The sequence below is a fragment of the Leopardus geoffroyi genome, chromosome A1, assembly GCF_018350155.1.
Source record: "Leopardus geoffroyi isolate Oge1 chromosome A1, O.geoffroyi_Oge1_pat1.0, whole genome shotgun sequence".
Taxonomy (NCBI): domain Eukaryota; kingdom Metazoa; phylum Chordata; class Mammalia; order Carnivora; family Felidae; genus Leopardus; species Leopardus geoffroyi.
The window spans coordinates 59,407,239-59,427,889 of record NC_059326.1 but is presented as its reverse complement, the minus strand read 5'-3'; the positions used below and the strand labels follow the sequence as shown (position 1 = coordinate 59,427,889).

Genomic DNA, 20,651 nt, shown 5'->3' with positions numbered 1-20,651 from the left:
CTTTAAGGTGATAGATTTAAAGGATTTAGAGTACCACTTCAGGCCATAATATACCAAGAGGGACTGGATTTACTTTCGTGCCTGAAACACATAAACACACATGCAAAATATACGATACTACAGTTGTCATTCATGACAATGGTGTCTGGTTAACAGAGGACAGTGATAATAAATAAATAGATAGATAGATAGTGAGCTCTGTTACTGCACATATACTAATACTTTGACAGCTTTGCTGGCTGAATTATGGGAAGGTGAAAACAAGGGGAGCTAGCAGAGTCCAAAATAAGGAAACAGAGATGAGACTGGAGTGACAAAGGTGTCTAAAGTTCACAAGGAAGAATAATAAAGAAAACTGCAGAGAAAAAAGAACTCTGGATTCACCCTCAAGAATTCAGAAAAGTACTTACTACATAGTCATGTGAGGAAACCACCCACGACCAGGGAAAGAACACCTAACACAATTAAAGAAACTGCTTGTACTCATGCAACATTGTGAACAGCACCTATTACTATCAGCTGAAGTAGAATGCCATATAAAAAGGTAGAATATTTAGACCAATTTCCCTGATGAACATGGATGCAAAAATCCTCAATAAGACATTAGCCAACCAGCTCCAACAACATGTTAAAAAAATTATTCACCGCAACCAAGTGGGATTATACTTGGGATGCAGAGCTGGTTTAATATCCGCAAAATAATTAACAAGATTCATCACATCAATAAAACAAAGAACAAGAACCATATGATCCTCTCAATAGAGGCAGAGAAAACATTTGACAAAATAGAGCATACTTTCTTGATAAAAATCCTCAAGAAAGTAGGGATAGAAGGATCATACCTCAAGACCATAAAAGCCATATATGAACGACCCAATGCTAATATCATCCTCAATGTGGAAAAACTGACAGCTTTCCCCCTAAGGTCAGAAACAAGACGGGGATGTCCACTCTCGCCACTGTTATTCAACGTAATATTGGAAGTCTTAGCCTTTGCAATCAGACAATACAAAGAAATAAAAGGCATCCAAATTAGCCAGGAGAAGTTCAAACTTTCACTCTTCGCAGATGACATGACACTCTATATGGAAAACCCAAAAGATTACACCAAAAAACTGCTAGAACTGATTCATGAATTCAGCAAAGTCACAGGATATAAAATCAATGCACAGAAATCGGTTGCATTCCTCTACACCAACAATGAAGAGACAGAAAGAGAAATCAAGGAATCAATCCCATTTACAGTTGCACCAAAAACCATAAAATACCTAGGAATAAATCTAACCAAAGAGGTGAAAAATCTATACACTGAAAACTATAGAAAGCTTATGAAGGAAATTGAAGAAGACACAAAGAAATGGAAAAAGATTCCATGCTCCTGGATAGGAAGAACAAATATTATTTAATGTCATCACTACCCAAAGCAATCTACATATTCAATGCAATCCCTATCAAAATAACATCAGCATTCTTCACAGAGCTAGAACAAATAATCCTAAAATTTGTATGGAACCAGAAAAGACACCGAATAGCCAAAGCAATCTTGAAAAAGAAAACCAAAGCAGGAGACATCACAATCCCAGACTTCAAGCTATACTACAAAGCTGTAATCATCAAGACAGTATGGTACTGGCACAACAGACACTCAGATCAATGGAACAGAATAGAGAGCCCAGAAATGGACCCACAAACGTATGGCCAACTAATCTTTGACAAAGCAGGAAAGAATATACAATGGAATAAAGACAGTCTCTTCAGAAAGTGGTGCTGGGAAAACAGGAAAACTGGACAGCAACATGCAGAAGAATGAACCTAGAATACTTTCTAACACCATACACAAAAATAAACTCAAAGTGGATGAAAGACCTCTGTGTAAGACAGGAAGCCATCAAAATCCTTGAGGAGAAAGCAGCCAAAAACCTCTTTGATCTTGCCTGCAGCAATTTCTTACTCAACACGTCTCCAGAGGCAAGGGAAACAAAAGCAAAAATGAACTACTCAGACCTCATCAAAATAAAAACTTCTGCACAGTGAAGGAAACAATCAGCAGAACTAAAAGGCAACTGACAGAATGGGAGAAGATATTTGCAAATGACATATCAGATAAACGATTAGTATCCAAAATCTACAAAGAACTTATCAAACTCAACACCCAAAAAAAACAAATAATCCAGTGAAGGAATGGGCAAAGACATGAATAGACACTTCTCCAAAGAAGACATCCAAATGGCCAACTGACACATGAAAAAATGCTTCACATCACTCATCATCAGGGAAATCCAAATCAAAACCACAAGGAGATACCACCTTACACATGTCAGAATGGCTAACATTAACAACTCAGGCAACAACAGATGTTGGCGAGGATGTGGAGAAAGAGGATCTCTTTTGCATTGTTGGTGGGAATGCAAGCTGGTGCAGCTACTCTGGAAAACAGTATGGAGGTTCCTCAAAAAACTAAAAATAGAACAACCCTACCACCCAGCAATTGCACTACTAGGCATTTATCCAAGGGATACAGGTGTGCCATTTCAAAGGGACACGAGCACCCCAATGTTTATAGCAGCACTATCAGCCATAGGAGCCCAAATGTCCATTGATGGATGAATAGATAAAGAAAATGTGGTATATATATATATATATATATATATATATATATATACATACATACATACAATGGAGTATTACTCGCCAATCAAAAAGAATGAAATCTTGCCATTTGCAACTACATGGATGGAACTGGAAAGTATTATGCTAAGTGAAATTAGTGAATATCATATGACTTCAGTCATGCAAGGACTTTAAGAGACAAAACAGATGAACATTAGGGAAGGGAAATAAAAATGATATTAAAACAGGGAGGGGAACAAAGCATAAGAGACTCGTAAGTATGGAGAACAAACAGAGGGTTACTGGAGGGGTTGTGGGAGGGGGAATGGGCTGAATGGGTAAGGGGCATTAAGGAATCTACTCCTGAAATCATTGTTGCCCTATATGCTAATAATTTGGATGTAAATTTAAAAAAATAAAATTTAAAAAAAAGTAGAATATTTAAACCTATTGTAGAATAAATCCTCCGTTGGTACTAAGTTTAATAGCAAGCCTCAATGGGGAAAAATATCTGTTTTCATGCAACTTAAACTGCATTCCAGGGCAAAGATGACTAATAGTTATGGTAATGCAAATACTTAAGGTAACAGCACCCAATAAGGTAACATTCAGTGTTTGGCATTAATAATAATAATAATAATAATAATAATAATAATAATAAACACTAGCTGTCTTACATGCATAAAATCCATAAGAAATATCAATTTCTTAAAACCAACCAGAAGGAACACGCATGCTAAAATTAGCCAACAAAGATATTAACAGTTATTCTGACTGTATTCCACATGTTTAATAAGCTAGAATGATTGTTTCACACACAGAGTGAAGATATATATACAAAAATTAAATTGGCCTTCTATAGACTACAATGATGTCTGAGACATATATATCTCTTAATATATATATTAGTGTATGTACATACATACGCATTAGATGGGATAAATGATGAAGTAGAAACTATCCAAAATAAAACACAAAGGGAAAAGAAGCTGAAAAAAAAAATGAACAGATTATCAAAGGACCATGAAACAGCTCTTATCTAATATATGGGTAACTGGCATTCCCAAAGGATGAAAGGTAGGAAAGAAAAAAAAAAAAAAACTTAACTATGATTGTGACATATTTTCCAAATTTGAAAGCATAGTATTAAACCAAATGTGTAAGAAATTCAAAGAACTCCAAGCACAAGAAACATGAATAAAACTACCGTATTGGGATGAGCACTGGGTGTTGTATGGAAACCAATTTGACAATAAATTATATTTAATATTAAAAAATTTAAATAAATAAAATGACCCTAAGTCAATTTATAATAAAAACAAGTAATAAATGGAAATAGGGGAAGATTATAGTCAATGGAAAACGTGTTCATAGTACAGGGTGTGTTTACCAAGTACAGGGCAAGATTTAAGCATTGTATTTCCACTGAGCCAATCAGGGCAAAAGAATACTACTACAAGCTATCTCTTACAGTTCTCATACTCACTAAAGGTGTAAATTGTGGGAAATATAGAGAGTTGGGGGTTTTTTGGAAAAAATATTGAATTCCTGTTGATATATACATATTCCCAAGTCTTCACCTGAATAATCTGGACACACAGCACCACCTGACTACAGTTATTATTACTATACAGGCTGTAGGCTCTGTTTAGATTTCTAGTTATTTTTTTCAAACACTCTGGAAAAGTGCCATCATCAAGTTGAGTAGGGTGTTGGTTACTGAACAATAGAGTTATTGAATTTTGTATTTCAACAATCAAGATAGCACATTTTTAAGACAGCTTCCTGGGTGTGAAGAAAGTATATTATACTTCATTTGTTCAAATATTGAGAAATATTGGTCTAAATTTTTCAGCTTAGTGTCCTTCTCTGAATATGTCAAATTTTAAAGTGGACAGAATTGTTTCTTAAGGAAATGAAAACAGTACTTCAACATTTCAAGATAGATGGGTCATGACATTATAGTTAACTGGTTATGGTATCTTCTTCAAACAGATAAATTGGGAGAAAGATGGTTGGAATATATACAGTTGAGAAACTCAGGGCACATACAGTATCTTTTGATTCACACTATATTTCTAAATTGTTCTAATGCCACAAATATATAATGTCAACAGTACACATGTAGTTTTTAATCAGCCCCAGTCCATGTGTTTCAAATGTTCTTAGGGTTATTAGGATCTGGCCTTTCCCTATTGAGTAAGGCTGAAATAACATCCCTAGAATTTCATGAAGATGAAAAAAATAGCTATAAATACAGACAACAGACAAAGCTGTGATCCAGGAGACTCCCTCCCCATGTCAGAAAATTAACTCGAAGAGAATACGTTCTTTGGATGGATTTATCATAAAATGACTCTAATGGAATACCATATTCATCAACAAGCTATGAACATTCTTGTTTCATCACCCATAAAGGATTATGAATATTGTAGGAGCATGGAATTTAATGTTTTGTTTTGTTTTTTTATTTTTTTAACGTTTATTTATTTTTGAGACAGAGAGAGAGCATGAATGGGGAAGGGTCAGAGAGAGGGAGATACAGAATCCGAAACAGGATCCAGGCTCTGAGCTGTCAGCACAGAGCCTGACGCGGGGCTCGAACTCACGGACCACAAGATCATGACCTGAGCCGAAGTCACCCGCTTAACCGACTGAGCCACCCAGGCACCCCAGAATTTAATGTTTTTAAAGGTCACTGTGGTTGAAGGATGTGCTTGAAAGTTAGATCAAATAAACAAGCTTATGAGAAAGTTGACAAACCTAACTTATGGAAGAATGTCACTAAATGTTATGAACTAGATCATTACTCTTTAACTTTCCAGGTACTATAGATTGAAAGGGAATTTATCCTTTTCCATGGTGCACCTTTTTGGGGTTGGAAAGCAACAACGATGAGTGGTACTGAGTTGGGAAGCATAGAAGATCAGTGGTTACATCTTGCCATCTAAAAGCCAGTGCCTTAAACAAGCTCTACTGTGGCATCGGAGACCCAGTTATGTCCCAAACTTGGAATGCAGAATTTACTTAACAATGGCTTCTAGTTACCCTCCTTTTTTATGAGAAATGTTAGGTATGTGAGAAAATTTTTGAGAAGGAATAAAAAACAATGCAGTTTTTTTAATGGTTATTGTTTAATGGTTGTTTAATGTTATAAAGCATTATTTTAATATTTTAATCATTTACTTCTTATAATAAAAGAACTTCTGATTCACTCAACAAATGAAGTTAGAATCAGATTTATATAAATAATGATTCCCAAGAAGAAAAATATGTATTTGGAAGCTGACTTGAAGGCCCTGATTAAGAAAACACCTACTAGGGGCGCCTGGGTGGCGCAGTCGGTTAAGCGCCCGACTTCAGCCAGGTCACGATCTCGCGGTCCATGAGTTCGAGCCCCGCGTCAGGCTCTGGGCTGATGGCTGAGAGCCTGGAGCCTGTTTCCGATTCTGTGTCTCCCTCTCTCTCTGCCCCTCTCCCGTTCATGCTCTGTCTCTCTCTGTCCCCCCAAAAAAATAAACGTTGAAAAAAAAAAAGAAAACACCTACAAGGCTGACCATAAAAGGAAGTAAATTTGTCTTGGAAAAATTACATATTGAATTAAATGCCTGCATGAACAAAGGATGATGGAGATAAAAGAGTAATTAAGCTGGTGAAATAGTGTTAGAAGGTCCATGAAAAGAATGTTTGACAGATGTGGTTGAGATTACTGTTTTCTGAGGACAGGACTCTCCACTGCATGGTTCAAATCCTGGTGGTCATTAGTTTTCTTTTGTTTGTTTCTTTTGTTTTTCCTTTACATAGAAATTTGCAGAAAGTATGAGAAAAATAGATAATAGCTATCTAGAAAATGTTTAGTGAGGTAATACTAAGGTCAGAGGGTAAACTGAAGAGGATGGAGTTCTATTGGCTGGATATACTGATAATATCCGGAATTACATCAATAAATATACGAAGAACTAAAAACATGAGGCAAGAAAAATAAAGGAGGTCAAAAGTTTAAATATGTAAAAGCAACTTAAATTATATAGAGGGAATTACACAATTTTTCTACAACACATAACCACTCCATCATTATGGAAATGAAGAAAAGTAAATTAAGAAAATTCTTAAATGATTATCCTGGAAGTTAGGTATACTTTCAAATTTAGGTGATTTTAAGAATTGCTGGGTGGACAGAATTTGAATGAGACCAGACTGAAGAAGGGACTGAAGGATCAAACACTAACAAGGTGAGAAAAATAAATTCTCTTCACAAGAATCTAAAACCTAAAACTCTCCCTCACTTGGAAGGTAAAGCAAAACTAAAGTTTCCTGAAATGTACTACAGCAAGAAGAAAGGGTTATACTTATAGTGAGACCCAAAAACATGAAAATCTGCAAGTAGAAAGTTAATGAAAATTATACAGGACTCTGAAACCATAAGATTTGTTTCTGACATAATACAGGCATTAAAGAAGGAATTAGTAGGGTATTTAGGAAAAAAATTTACATTGAGGATCAGGATACAAGTCAAATTCCAACAGAATTTCTACTGGGGCTAGAACAGCACTCAGGGCATCAATTTTCATTGAATAAAGGCAGTTTTCTGCTTGGCTCACTAAAATGTTACAGTTCCCATTTTCATCATAGGAATCACCTCCCCCCCCCCCCCCACACACACCATTATGAAAATAAAATACATGATATAGGTTGTGTTTTTGATGAAATGAAAGGCATCTTGGGACACCTGGGTGGCTCAGTCAGTTAAGCGTCCAACTCTTGATATCAGCTCAGGTCATGATTTCACAATTCATTAGATCGAGCCCCTGTGCTATCAGTGCAGAGACTGTTTGGGATCTCTCCCTCTCTCTCTGTGCCCCTCCCCAGCGCTGACTCTCTCACTCGCTCACTCTCTCAAAATGAATAAATAAACATGAAAAATAATGAAAGGCATCCTAATTTGCATGTGATAATATATAAGGAAGGAAAGGCTATTAAAGGCATTGGCAGGCATGCAGCAAATAATGGAGGTGGAGAAAGAAGGTCCAATTGTTGCATTTCATGAAAAAAGACAAGCAGAACACATGTCTACAGGGAAATGGCACATCCTGCTGTCAACTCTATTTTGTGTGCAGCGTTGGGTACTGGATATATTGACTCCTCTGTAACCCCTCTGGCAAACCGAGAGAAGGGAGGAAAGAGAAAATGAGAAGGAAAAAAAAAAAAATGAGTGCGTAAGAAATCTCACAGGCAAGCAATATTAGCATAAAGTTGTTTGTCAAAAAATCTGTGCATCCCTGTTTGTCTCCATTCATCTTACACACACTCATGCACCATGCAAGATTGGCTGAGAATTGCATAGACCAGTATTCCTTGAAAGCAGGCCTTTAGGTTAGATTGAAACATGTTTTGCAAAATTCGGAAGACAGAAGAGAGGACATTATTTTCCAGCTGTAGTTATAAAAAAAAAACGCATAGGCACTAAGCAAGATAAAACTTTTAGTTTCTGGTTGAGTTGTTGCGAATCATTTGTTTCTTTGCTGAAGGTAAGGTAGACCCTGGTTGTAGGTTCCTAGAAATTTAAGGACTTTCTAAACACCTAGATTTCCACCGTTCACTCATCCCGTCCTTACACTGATTTTATGATTCTCTAAATATCTTACTACTTAAAACACCTCAAGTGAATCATGTTTCCAACTATAACCCCATTGATACTATATTTAGTATCAATATTTGGTAACAGACCCAAAAGTTAGGAATCTGGTATTAGTTTATGTCACCCAAGTTAGGAATGAAGTAGATACATATGTGCGTGTTTGTGTGTGCATGTGTGTTTTCCGCTAAGAGTCAGTGGAATATGATTAGTCCACAATATTCAGTAGAAGTTAGTAGAATTCATTAGCACCTTTACTTTGGAATATAAATGAATCATCATGAGGGAATGAGCATAGTGGGGAGGAAAAAAGTGTCTAGCTTCACTTCACTGAACTGTAAGTAACTGGTTTCTGGGGAAATAGGTCTATAAACCATTTCTAAGAAATAGTTAATCTCTAGCTTCCAGGGCATATTTACCATACAATCAATTTTTTACCAAGTCTACAAGTTTTTTTTATGCCTAAATCCCAAATAATAAAGAGATGTGAAAATATTATGGAGTATTGTCTCCCACCAAATTTTAGGGGAAAAAAGTATTTCAAGAAAAATACCAAGTCCAAATTGAAGTGTGAAATGAAGAATTTAAATTATAAGGGTGCCTGGGTGGCTCAGTCAGTTAAGCGTCTGACATCGGCTCAGGTCATGATCTCATGGTCCCTGAGTTCAAGCGCCATGTCGGGCTCTGTGCTGACAGCTCAGAGCCTGGAGCCTGCTTCAGATTCTGTGTCTCCCTGTCTCTCTGCCCCCACCCCCTACTTGCTCTCTCTCTCTCTCAAAAATGAATAAAACATCAAAAAATTAAAAAAAGAGAATTTAAATTATGTTTGATTCTTTTCTTGCAACGATCACCAGGACAGAATAAATTGTAGGATTTACCTAGAGGTCGAGTTTCATTGGTGAGTGAGAAAAAAGTGAGACAAGGGGATCAGATAATTTGCAACTGTGTACCTGTTCTTACAAGTCACAGGTATTAGTCTGCACACAGAGGAAAAAAAAAAAAAACAGGATAATGAAAATAGTAAAGAAAAAAAAAGGTATTGGAATCTATGAATATTTCATTATTCTGGTGAGATCTAGCAGTACAATTTAACAAAGCACCCTTAACCGATGACCTGATAATCAGTCAGCTGAAAAAATGACTTGAAATAAATAGTTAAGAGTGAAATATTTCAAAATATATTATAGATGGCATGATTTATTCATTGACAAAATTTTTAATGTGACCATGACAGAATCAATGAAGTGAGCAGAAAACATGATCACCATTTAAGTGGTTAATAAGAAAAGAATAGCAAATCCATATATATCGTTGATACCGCAATGGAAATAAACAATTTCTGAGTAAATTTTAGAATGGAGAGGATTGTGGATGGCCAGGGCAGTTGCAACTTCTACTGAAGATAAGGTAAACCTAGTTGAAGTGCAGGATGGAATTCATTAAGATTGTAGTGTACATCTGGTTTTCCAGGTACAATTTTGCATGTTTTCCTATGTGTGTGAGAGTGAAAAATGCTGTTAATCCAAGGCATGATCTGTGTAGTGTTGGCTCATGAAAGTTTTAAAACAATATACTTGGCCATTAGCTTCTTGAGAATGTGCCTTACAATAGAAATAGTATTTATTTGGGAGTAACTAAGTCTGGGTTGGATATTTTTTCAGAGATTTTAAGAAATGCTGTAACTTACATACTATTTTTCCAATTTTACAGAGGATGAAAAAAGTGCTTAAATAATATCTGCATGTGATTTAAAGTTTAAATCACAGCAGTCAATTATAGCCTTGTGGGACACCTTTAGAATGGGTTCATGGTATAACCTAATGGGTTGACAGCCCAGAAGACCACATCTATAAGACTTAGAATTGATAACTTTTTTAAAAATAAAAAGCTCATAGTTTAAAATATTGTAGACAGTAACTTTCTTTCATTTGAAAATAGGAAGAAACACATTCGAATCCTTTCTGGGGTATGCTTATACTATTATTTCCAAAAGGATCAACAAGAACCATTAACATTCTTGCCTCTGGGGAGAGGGTATATTAGAATGTCACAGGGATCTTTATTATGTAATTTTATAATATTTTGTACTGATTTCTGTTATTAGATGTGTGCATCACTTTGTGGTTTTTCTTAATATAATTTATTGTCAAGTTAGCTAACATAGAGTGTATACAGTGTGCTCTTGGCTTCAGGAGTAGACACCCATGATTCATCACTAACATACAACACCCATTGCTCATCCCAACAAGTGCCTTCCTCAATGCCCATCACCCATTTTTCCTTCTCTTCTTCCCTGGCCATCAGCCCTCAGTTTGTTCTCTGTATTTAAGAATCTCTTAAGTTTTGGCTCCCTCTCCATTTGAAACTATTTTTTTACCCTTCCCCTCCCCCTTCTGTTAAGTTTCTCAAATTTCACATGAGTGAAAACATATATCTTTTTATGAGTAACTTATTTTACTTAGCATAATATTCTCCAGTTCCATCCACATCGTTGCAAATGGCAAGATTTCATTTTTTCTCATTGCCAAGTAGTATTCCATTCCATTCCACAGCACATCTTCTTTATCTATTCATCAGTGGATAGACATTTGGGCTCTTTCCATAATTTGGCTCTTGTTGATAGGGATGCTATAAACATTGAGGTACATGTGCCCCTATAAATCAGTACTCCTCTATCCTTTGGATAAATTCCTAGTGGTGTTATTGCTGGGTCGTAGGGTAATTCTATTTTTAATTTTTTGAGAAACCTCCACACTGTTTTCCAGAGTGGCTACACCAGTTTGCATTCCCACCAACAGTGCAAGAGTGTTCCCATTTCTCTATATCCTCACCATCATCTGTTGTTTCTTAAGTTGTTAATTTTAGCCACTGACTGGTGTAAGATGGTATCTCAATATGGTTTTGATTTGTATTTTCCTGATGATGAGCGATGTTGAGCATCATTTCATGTGTCTGTTGGCCATCTGGATGTATTCTTTAGAAAAGTGTCTATTCATGTCTTCCCATCTCTTCACTGTTTCTCAGGTGTTGAGTTTGGTAAGTTCTTTATAGATTTTTGGATACTAACCCTTTATCCGATATGTCTTTTGCAAATATCTTCTCCCATTCTGTCTGTTGCCTTTTAGTTTTGTTGATTGTTTCCTTTGCTGTGCAGAAGCTTTCAATCTTCATGAGGTCCCAATAGTTCATTTTTGCTTTTTTTTCCCTTGCCTTTGGAGACATGTCAAGTAAAACTTGCTGCGACTAAGGTCAAAGAGGTTGCTGCCTGTTTTCTCCTCTAGGGTTTTGATGGTTTCCTGTCTCACATTTAGGTCTTTCATCCATTTTGAGTATATTTTTATGTATGGTGTAATAAAGTGGTCCAGTTTCATTCTTCTGTATGTTGCAGTCCAGTTCTCCCAGCACTATTTTCTAAAGAGACCGTCTTTTATCCACTGGATTCTCTTTGCTTCTTTGTCAAAGATTAGTTGGCCTTACATTTGTGCATCCGATTCTGGGTTCTCTATTCTATTCCATTATGTCTGTTTTTGTGCCAATACCATACTTTCTTGATGATTATAGCTTTGTAGTACAGGCTGAGAGAGATTATGTAGTACAGGCTATGAGATTATGATGCCTCCAGCTTTGGTTTTCTTTTTCAACATTACTTTAGTTATTCAGGGTCTTCTGTAGTTCCATAAATATTTTAGGATTGTTTGTTCTAGCTCTGAGAAGAATGCCAGGGCAGTTTTGATTGGTACTGGATTGAATGTCTATATTGCTTTGGGTAGTACCAACATTTTAACAATATTTGTTCTTCCAATCCATGAGCATGGAATGTTTTTCCATTTCTTTGTGTTTTCAATTTCTTTCATAAGTTTTCAACATACAGATATTTTACCTCTTTGGTGGGTTTATTCCTAGGTATTTTATGGTTCTTGGTGCAATTGTAAGTGGGATCGTTTTCTTGATTTCTCTTTCTGTTGCTTCATTATTGGTGTATAGAAATGCAGCCAATTTTTGTACACTGATTTTATATCCTGTGACTTTGCTGAATTCATGGATCAATTCTGGCAGTTTTTTGGTGGAGTCTTTTGGGTTTTCCACGTAGAGTATCATGTCATCTGCAAAAGGTGAAAGTTTGACTTCTTTGCTGCTTTGGATGCCTTTTATTTCCTTTTGTTGTTTTATTGCAGAGGCTAGGACTTCCAACACTATGTTAAACAACACTGGTGAGAGTGGACGTCCCTGTCATGTTCCTGATCTCAGGGGGGAAGCTCTCAGTTTTTCCCCATTGAGGATGATATTACCTGTGGGCCTTTCATATATGACTTTTATGATGTTAAGGTGTGTCCCTTCTATTCCAAGTTTCCTGAGGGTTTTTATTAAGAAAGGATGCTGTATTTTGTCAAATGCTTTTCTGAATCTATTAACAGGATCATATGGTTCTCATCCTTTCTTGTATTGATGTGATGTATCACATTGATTGATTTGTGAATACTGAATCAGCCCTGCAGCCCAGGAATGAATCCAATTTGATCATGGTGAATAATTCCTTTAATACACTGTTGAATTCAATTTGCTACAATCTTGTTGATAATTTCTGCATCCATGTCCATCAGGGATATTATTCTATAATTCTTCTTTTTCATGGGGTCTCTGTCTGGTTTGGGAATCAAGGTAATGCTGGCTTCATATAAAGAGTTCTGAAACTTTCCTTCCACTTCTATTTTTTGGAACAGCCTGAGAATTACAGGTATTAACTCTGCTTTAAACGTCTGGTAGAATTCCTCTGGGAAGTCATCTTGTCCCGGACTCTTATTTGTTGGGAGATTTTTGATAACTGATTCATTTCTTTGCTGGTTATGCGTGTATTCATATTTTCTATTTCTTCCTGTTTGAATTTTGGTAGTGTGTGGGTGTCTAGGAATTTGTTCATTTCTTTTAGATTTTCAGGTTTGTTGGCATATAATTTTTCATAGTATTCTCTAATAACTGTTTCTATTTCTGTGGTGTGATTGTGATCTCTCCTCTTTCATTTGTGATTTTATCTATTTGGGTTCTCTCTCTTTTCTTTTTGAGAAGTCTGGTTGGAGTTTATCAATTTTCTTTATTCTTTCAAAAACCCAGCTCTTAGATTCATTGATCTGTTCTGTTTTTCTTTTTATTCTATATTGCCTATTTCTGCTCTAATCTTTATTTTTTTCTCTCTTCTCTTCTTATGCTGGCTTTAGGGTTTCTTTGCTGCTCTGCTTCTATTTCCTTTAGATGTGAGGTTAGGTTCTGTATTTGGGATTTTTCTTCTTTCTTAAGATAGGCCTGGATTGCAATGTATTTTCCTCTTAGGACTGCCTTTACTGCATCCCAAAGGGTTTGGACTATCGTGTTTTCATTTTCATTTGCTTCCATATATTTTTTAATTTCTTCTTTAACTACCTGGTTGACCATTCATTCTTTAGTGGGATGTTCTTTAACCTCCATTCATTTGGAGGCTTTCCAATTTTTTTCTTGTGGTTGATTTCAAGTTTCATAGTGTTGTAATCTGAAAATGTACATGGTATGATCTCAATTATTTTATACTTATTGAGGGCTATTTTGTGACCCACTATGTGATCTATTTTGGAGAATACATCTTCTTCTGGAAGAATATATTCTTCTTCTAAAGAATATATATTCTGCTGCTTTGGGATGAAAAGTTCATCCCATCTGGTCCAGTGTATCATTCAAGTCCATTTGGTCCAGTGTATCATTCAAGGCCAATGTTTCTTTATTGATTTTCTGCCTAGATGATCCTTGCTATAAGTTGAGTATTAAGGTCACTTAAAATTACTGTATTATTATCAGTAATATTGCTTATGTTTATGATTAACTGATTTATATATTTGGGGTTCTTCCAAGCTGGGGGTATAAACATTTATAATTGCTACCTTTTATTGATGGTAGATCCCTTAATTATGATATAATGCCCCTCTTCATCTCTTGTTAGTCTTTAGTTTAAAATCTAGTTTGTCTGATATAAGTATGGCTACTCCAGCTTTCTTTTGACTTCCAGTAGCAAGATAGATGGTTCTCCATCTCCTCACTTTCAATCTGAAGGTGTCCTCACATCTACAATGAGGCGCTGGTAGACAGCATATAGATGGATATTGTTTTTTTATCAATTCTGATACTCTATGTCTTCTGATTGGGGCAATTAGTCCATTTACATTCAGAGTGATTATTGAAAGATATGGATTTAGTATCATTGTGTTATCTATAGGTTTCATGATTGTGGTGATTTCTCTGGTCCTTTGTATTCTTTGCAGCATTCCACTCACAGAGTCCACCTTGGGATTTCCTACAGGGCTGGTTTAGTGGTCATGAACTCCTTCAGTGTTTGTTTGTCTGGGAAAGCCTTTATCTGTCCTTCTATTCTGATGACAGTCTTGCTGGATAAACGATTCTGGCTGCATATTTTTCCTATTCAGCGCATTGAATATTTCCTGCCACCCCCAAGTTTCAGTGGACAGGTCTGCTACTACCCTTATTTGCCTACCCTTGTAAGTTAAGGCCTGTTTTGTCCCTAGCTGCTTTCTGAATTCTCTCTTTATCTTTGTATATTGCCAGTCTCACTATGATATGCACTGGAGTTGACCTGTTCTTGTTGGTTCTGAAGGGAGTTCTCTGTGCCTTCTGGACTTGGATGTCTGTTTTCTTCCCCAGATTAGGGAAGTTCTTAGCTATAATCTGTTCAAATAAAACCTTCTGCCCCTTTCTCTCTCTTCTTCTTCTTCTTCTAGAACTCCTATGGTATGTATATTATTTCATTTCACTGAATCACTTAGGTCTCTAATTCTTATCTCATGGTCTATATTTTCCTATCTTTTTCTCAGCTTCATCATTTTCCATAATTTTATCTTCTATTTCACTTATTCTCCTGTCTGCTTCCTGCATCCTTGCTGACACTGCATCTAGTTTACTTTGCATTTCATTTACAGCATTTCCTAATTTGTCATGACTATTTCTTAGGTCCTTGATCTCTGCAGTAATAGATTCTCTGCTGTCTTGTATGCATTTTTCAACCCAAGCTATTAGTCTTATGGCTATTAGTGTAAATTCTTGTTCAGATACATTGTTTATATCTGTTTTGAGCAATTCTCTGGCTGTCATATCTTCCTGGAATCTCTTTTGAGAATTCTTCCATTTCATTATTTTGGCTAGTTTCCTGTCCTTTATGTGTTTTAATAGCTTGCTATGTGTCTTGCACCTGAGAGTACTACTATATTAAAAAGGGGTCATATATTGTCCAGGGCCTGGCCCTTGAGGAAATGTTTTTGGAGTGTGTTGCATGTTCTCTGTTGTTGCGACTCCAGTTGCTTTATCTCCGCCTCCACTCATAGGGGTGGTTTGGACCTTCCATTGGGTGTGCTTTGATTTGTTCACTGAAGTAACCCTGGAAAAAATTGAAACCAGGTGGTGGTGGACTAAGCCTTATCCCATACAAAGACAGAAATGACAGAGGCAGGGAGAAAAACAATTGACCAGGCAGAGAACAGAGAATCAGAGAAACATATGGCTTAATCCAGAGACGGGGGGGGGGGGGGGAGAGGGAGGGAGGGAGGGAGAGAGAGAGAGAGAGAGAGGATATATAAAGTAAGAACTGACCAAATATCAAATCAGAAAATGGAAAACTGCTGGACTGTTGTCTGATGGTGCCTTGTAACCAGTGGCTGTGCTGGTTTGGAGAAGGGCCCTTCTGGTTTGGTCAGTGTCAATCTCACTCCTGTAGATATGCAGTTACCAGGCATGGAGGGGTGGGGTTAGGTGTAAGTAGGTCATGTCTTCACTGGGGGCCTGCTGTTCTGTTCCCTGAAGCCCCACCGTGTTGGCGATGGGAAGAAAAATGGAGACACCCCAGGCTCTCCTCCCTGGACTGGGTGTCCCAAACCACTTTGTTCAGCCCGTCTTCACAGCCCTACAGGGGCACAAGCGGGCCAGTTTGTCCTGCTCCACAGACTCCTGCACCTCCCAGGAATTTGGCTGGAATTCAAGCCCAGATGTCTTAAAGGATCCCACTCCAGGCCCCGGTTCTGGGGTAATGCCACTTCCCTAGCTGACAAAGGGCCTCTGGCTGATGCCTGCAGAGATTTTTGTCCTTGGAGCAGCAATACACCTTCCCACAGCACTAGAGAGAGGGTATTGCTCTCCCAATGTGCCTCTGAGCTCACCACTGAGCTGGGGCTGGCTTCCCCTTCCTCCTGACCCAGGCCAGGCGTGCACACCAAGATCTGGCTCCAGTCCAGAGAAAGTCGCACAATCCTAGATCATCATTCCTAAGGCTGTTTGCAAGTTAGAGACTGGCTCTCCATTTTTTCTGTTCCCCGGTTGGTGGTCCAGAGAGGTTTTTCTCTTGTGCAAATACAATCCCATACTTCAACAGCCTCTCCCCTTCTCTTCCTTTTGTCTCTCCACTAAAGGGGTTACCCCAGCGCTGTTCATATGGTGCCTGTTTTATCTCTCCCAATTCTCAAGCATGCACCTCAGTCTCACCAAGCTGTCTCCATGGGCCCCTGGAGATGTTTCTATCACTCTGTGGCTCGGATTCCTGGAATTCCAAGTCTTCTGGCCTCAATACTACTGTGTTTGAGAGACAAGGGAATTTTGGGCCCCCTGTGTCTCTGCCATGTTGACTCCTCCAATAGATGTGTGTATCTTGTGTGTGTATGTATGTATGGTTTATTCATTCAAAAGCACTATGTAAACACTGATTAATTTAAGTAAATACACACTTCATAAATTTATATTAAAATTTAGTTATAAAATGAAATATAGATGATTCAAGATATAGTTCTACTTTTTCTATTAATTTTTATTCCAACAGTGATCAATTTGATTTAGTCCTCTCATACTCGAAGAATAACTCATAGTGAACTCACTTGCAATTCTCATATAAAACAAATCAAAAGTTGATAAAAAATACTTTCTAGATGATATTCCTATGTGAGCTGCCAGCACTCAGTGTGAAAGAGCATTAGTGTCATTTATATGAAAAGTCTTTCAAGTCAATGACAGAACTGGGCCAGAAGCAATGAGAATAAATTAAGTGAAAGGATGTGCAGTGACCATCTGAAACCACAGTACAGAAGCCGCCAGTGGTTCTTTTCTCTTTTACATGGACTAACCGAAACAAAAATCTACCCTTCATATTTTTAGGAAAAAAAACTATCATATTTTTACTTTTAACCTATCAACATTGATCAAGAGAAAAATGTGTTTCATGTATTTTAGTTGATACCAATAAAAGTCTCAATCACTTTGATTACAAATGTTTGAAAATAGTGAAAACCAATGCACAGAAAATGCATTGCTGAGATGGCATTCAATATACTTAAACAATTTCAATTGCAGGGTGCCTGGATGGCTCAGTTGGTTAAGCATCCAACTCTTGATTTTGGCTCAGGTCATGATTCCACAGCTTGTGGGATCAAGCCTGGCATTGGACTCCACACTGGCAGTGCAGAGCCTGCTTGGGATTCTCTCTCTGTTTCTCTCTCTGCCCTGCCCCTGCTTATGCTACTCTCTCTCTCTCAAAATAAATAAACTTAAAAAAAACTTCAATTGTGTTTTATTCCACATAAGAGTTCTAAATTTAGCATCAAAATGTATCACATATTCCCTCTCTCTATGTGTATACACGCACACAGAGTGACCCAACACTGAAAACGTCCATTTCAAAACTCATTTAGCTCCCTTATGCTTTCCATATACCTACGTTATTCCTTAAGAAAACCTCCTCAGAGAACTCATGTATAGGGAATTATTCTATTCCCTATTCATTGACCCCAACAAATTCATTCTACCCTTACAGTATTTCTCAAATCTGTCTATGCATTTATGCCATCGTTTTCCCTTCATCTAACTACTAGCTAGATGCTGAGTGCATATTCCCATAAACTGGATCTCTACTTTAAGTTCACAAAATTTCTACACTCTACTCTCTCTTTCCTTTATTGTTTGAGTACTGTTATCTGACATTCACTTTTTTTTTTTTTTCAGGTAAAAGTCACGTTTTCCTTTTAATTGACTACTTAATTTACATCATTTCTTCTCTTGGCTGCTACTTCGGTAGCAATTAGGTCCTCACCTCTCAAGAACATGCATCTGAACAGGCTGGCACAGAGCCATTGTGAACACATACCCCAAACCAGGGCTTTTGGAATAACAAGAACAGCAAAACCAGCCTTTCTCTTCACTTAGAAAGGGGTTTTCACTCAGAGGGCCCAAAGCTCAAATTTCCAAACACAGAAAACCTGGAGCTCTATGCAAAAATGGAAACCAAAATGTATCAGAGATGAAACACAGTCAAGACAGATCTTGAGAAATAAGTATCTGATCATCTGGCCTCTTGTACTGGGAATGGCCCCACTCCAGAATTTTTAAAGGAGGATGTTTCTGTTTCTGTTTCATTTCCCAAAAGGGTATAAAATCTACTAAAAGGAATATAATCAAATAAATCAGCTCATTCACAAGACACTCCCAAATAACGATTTTTGGTTGCTGAGCATAGTCAGCACATTATTTCAAAGTGACAAAATTCAGAGTGATCTGAGGATTCAAAACTGACAGTCACATTTGCCAATAGGTTTATGTAAGACATACATAGTTTTCCCACTGTATGTGTCAAAGGACCAAGACCCTCATCGAAAAAAGTTATTTTTCAGATTATAGTGGACAAAACAGTAGAGTTTGGAAAGGCACCTTCTCAGAGAATGAACAAAAGGCATTTTGCAAAAGGTTCACATCATTTTGCAGCAGAAGGACTGGAGTTCAGTGCCTGTGACCTTCATTAGCTTGACCCTTCCTCTTCTTTGGTTGTAGTGGCCTCAGTAGGATCTCCCTCTTGTAAAGGTTCTGCTGGCTTCTCCTTCTCCTCCTCCTCTTCCTGGGGATAGAGGTCAGGGTATTTTTGTATGCATTCCTGCATGGCCCAGAAGTGATATACACGGTCTGACTCCTCGTCAGGAAGCAGGAAAAGGCCGACTTGAACTATTCCCCACAGGGGCCACTGGCCATTTCCCCAAGGCATGGGCAGTTCCAGTTAATGTCTCCATTTGGTAGGATCAATCCGTGCTCCTCTTATGGATCATAGCTATCTATCATCAGCCACCAGCTCAGCATTGCTCAGAGTTTCATGGTCTTCTTTGGTCACAAACATGATTTGACCCTTCCCTTCCCACAAGCAGTAAGCCATGGCTGCAGGCTGGCACTCAGACCTCCCAGCGACAGTGGTGGAGGCAGCACAGACAGCAGTGGGCTCCTGCTATCACTTCTTCTCAGGCAGGCTGGCCAGGTGGCTGAGGACTCACACTGCCAACTGCACACCTGCCTCAGCCTGGTACTTTTATTTTCACAGCTTAACTTACTTCACATATTTCTATGGTGTTTTTTTTCCTGCCCAAATAACTTTCACTTTTCCTCTAGCACTGGTGTATTTTCAGGATTTTTTGAAACATAAGTTGCACTGTGTCATCAACCTGTGTGATCTTGATCCCTGCCATAGTACAAGCATAGTATTCATACCTAGTATGAACAGCATCAATGAAATATTTAAAAACTTATAGTGATGACCATTTTAATGAGCCTGGACATGTTGTTTGATACATTTCCTAAATAGTGTATTATAATGAAGCAAGAAAATGTTTTCTTTTTTCACAAATTAGTTATGACAGGCTCAAAGATATTAGGTAACATAATACACTATGTCCAAGCTTATGTACATAGAAGGGTGGTGGAATCACACTCTGGTCCATTACCTACAGCCCCTGCTCATTTCATATCTTTATGTTGCCAATGAAAAAAACTTTAGAAGAGGTCATAAAGTAGTCAAAAAATAGTTTTGCTTGCTGATTCAACAAAATCATTTTGATTTCTGCCAGTGGCTTTTTGAACACACTTTGTACTTTATGTAAGTTATTTATTTACATACATTCATCTGTCTTGACTGTGAGCAAACTAAGACCATTAAATGACCTACCAAATTTAAGAATTAAAAAAATTACTGAAATTATATCATGACACTATGCATTTCCTCAGTATCCTATTCTTCTGGTGGCTCCTCCCTTCCCCCCCACCCCCGAACTTTTTAAAGATGTAATTGACACATAATAAATACTGTGTAATTTAAGATAATTTGATACACATATATATTGTGAAAAGATTACCACAGTAATGTTAATTAACACATCCATCACCCCACTTAACCTTTGTGTGTGTGAGTGAGGAGAACATTTAAGATCTTAAGTATTTAAGATTTTAAGTATATTACATAATATGATTAAAAATAGTCACCAAGCTGAACATTAAATCCTTAGAATTTATTCATCTTATAAAAGGTAGTTTGTACTCTTTGACCATTATTTCCTGATTTTCCCCACACCCAGCCCCTGGC

At 37.4% G+C, this 20,651-nt stretch overlaps 1 pseudogene; it reads right to left on the bottom strand.

Moving 5' to 3' along the window:
• Positions 1-19,049: 19,049 nt before the first annotated feature.
• LOC123594503 lies at positions 19,050-19,559 on the bottom strand (annotated as a pseudogene).
• Between the last annotated feature and the right edge of the window lie 1,092 nt (positions 19,560-20,651).